Source organism: Pipra filicauda, unplaced genomic scaffold, assembly GCF_003945595.2.
Source record: "Pipra filicauda isolate LSUMZ 115617 unplaced genomic scaffold, ASM394559v2 scaffold291_size933811_pilon, whole genome shotgun sequence".
Classification (NCBI taxonomy): domain Eukaryota; kingdom Metazoa; phylum Chordata; class Aves; order Passeriformes; family Pipridae; genus Pipra; species Pipra filicauda.
The window spans coordinates 573,727-575,925 of NW_024104411.1; the positions used below are offsets into that span (position 1 = coordinate 573,727).

Here is a 2,199-nt window from a genome sequence, read left to right on the forward strand (position 1 = left end):
TTGACGCAATGTGCAATGTTTATTAATAGTTTTAGCAAGAAAGTATCTGTATGGGGGGTTGTCTTGCCTTTTATTTGGCTGATTTTGAGTGCCCTTGCCGTTTCTTGACTTGCCTACTGAATAGGGTTGATGAAAAACTCTTAGGTTAACATCTATCAAAAGATTCTCTGCTCCTCTGATGACGAAAGTAGCACTGTGAATGCTGCAGGACCCTGGGTTTGATCCCATTCACTGCCTCTACAGAAAGGGAAGGCGGCTCCAAGGCTCTTGATAGCAGTTCTGTGTATGACAAACACTCTCTGAAGCATGAGGGGCTTGGGAAGGCGCCTCGCTGAAGCATCCCCTTGTTTCTTCTTTGGCACTACTTCCTGCCCTCCAGGAGATTTTCTGTAATCAAGATTGTCAAGATCTGCTTTCATGTTTTTGCTCACGATTTGTGATGGATGTAATTACTCCTGCTGAGGGTCTTTGAACACCACAGCTCTAAACTATCAGCAGCACAAGGCTATCGCTTTGCTGACGTGACTCCCAAGTGTAAGAGTTTCTCTTATAAAGATCAGCTGAATTTTAGCAAACCACACATTTGTCTTTGTTGACAAGACTCAGCATTACCAGGCTATGAGGAGTAAATCTGGCACAAGAATGCCATTCTCAGGTCTTTTCGCTCACATTTGGCGAGTCAGGGCCTGGGAAGGGTTTGTGATGTGACTTTTCACAGGCAAATGGAGCAGGGATTTGTTTTTCTCCTTTCCCACCCCTGGAAGTGTTCAAGGCCATGTTGGATGGGGCTTGGAGAAACCTGGTCTAGTGGAAGGTGGGGGGACTGGAACGAGATGAGCTTTAAGGTCCCTTCCAATTCAAACCATTCTGTGATTCTATGATTCCATGAGTGCTTCCCCAGAGCCTCTCCCCCAGCCCAAGAGAGCCTGCCAGCAGAGGGAGCGTAGCACATGAACTCACAAAAGTAGGAGCTTGCTAAAAAAAACCTCACCCCAAACAAACCCAAACAATTACCAGAATGATTATGGTCTTTAGCAGAATAAACAGAATAGTCAGGGAAGTCAGAAGCTTTTCCCCAGGCGATGAGATCCAGCTGCAGGCTGGATGGGGAACAGGCACTGCATCTGGCAGCGATCGGGGAAGTCCCCACAGAGAGGATGTCCCCATGCATCACACAGGGCATTGCTACTGCTGGGGTGGACCCCTGTCTCTTTTTTTCACCCTCCTTGATAGAGCCACCTCTGTAATTCCACATCAGAACACCACAGTTTTAGATGAACCAGAACGGAGCTTCCTCTGCCGTGGTGCAGCAAGCGGAGGGCACGAGTGTGGGAGGTGGGCAGGGTGATGGTCTCACAGCTGCTGTGCTGTCCTGCCTGCTCGTGCTCTGGCCATGCTTCAGTTTTTGGCCAGAAGCAGGGAAGTTTGGGGCTTGCCTGCGAGCAGTTCTGCAGACAGCAGGCTGTGCTCAGCATGGGAAGGTGGAAGTAAACCAGTCTGTCTTAAAGAGGATGATAAATAAAGACTAATGGGGAACTGGAGGTCTTCCCTGGGACTTCATCATCTGTGGTTTATGCTACGAAAGGACTTCTCCAAAGGTTTGGACAAGTGATGACCTTGGGAACCTGCCTTACTTGCCATGTGCTCCTCGTGTCTGGTTATGGGGGAGCAGAGCTTATAGGATCTATGGCTGGTTTCTGGGGGGGCAGCAGCAGGTGGTGCTGCTGAAAGCACTTAGCTCTGGGACTTGCTGCTCTCTCCCCACACTCATGGGGGTGAGAGGCAGCTAAATGATTTCTCCCAGATCCCAGCTGGCATCTGGGGCCTTGACATCACAGTTATTGCTTGTGAGGTGTCCCAAAACAGGACAAGTTGCACATTTATATTCTCATCCCTCAGTCAGAAGGAAGAGGAAGTTATGGTGGAGTCATTTCAGCATAGCTGTCAGATTTGAATCTGACACCAAACCATTTCTTATAGCAGGCTGATCATTAGGAAGGGCTGAGTGTTTGCAGGGTATTTCCATGAGAGCTCTGCAGCCCTTCAAATCCAGCACACTGCTTTCATTGTGGATTAAAAGTGTAGCATCCAGCCAAGCTTTGTTAGCTTAGTTTTTAACAGGGATTTAAGCATTTTAAATTCTTTCAAAGCTGTAAGTGAGGATCATAATTTAAACTCCTGCAGACAGATGTCACGGGA

At 48.1% G+C, this 2,199-nt stretch overlaps 1 long non-coding RNA gene across 1 annotated transcript; it reads right to left on the reverse strand.

Moving 5' to 3' along the window:
- LOC120323581 lies at positions 1-1,756 on the reverse strand. The gene is made up of 2 exons (XR_005564199.1): positions 1,635-1,756; positions 1-387 (listed from the first exon to the last, which is right to left on the reverse strand). It is a non-coding gene; the product is annotated as an uncharacterized LOC120323581 (long non-coding RNA).
- Between the last annotated feature and the right edge of the window lie 443 nt (positions 1,757-2,199).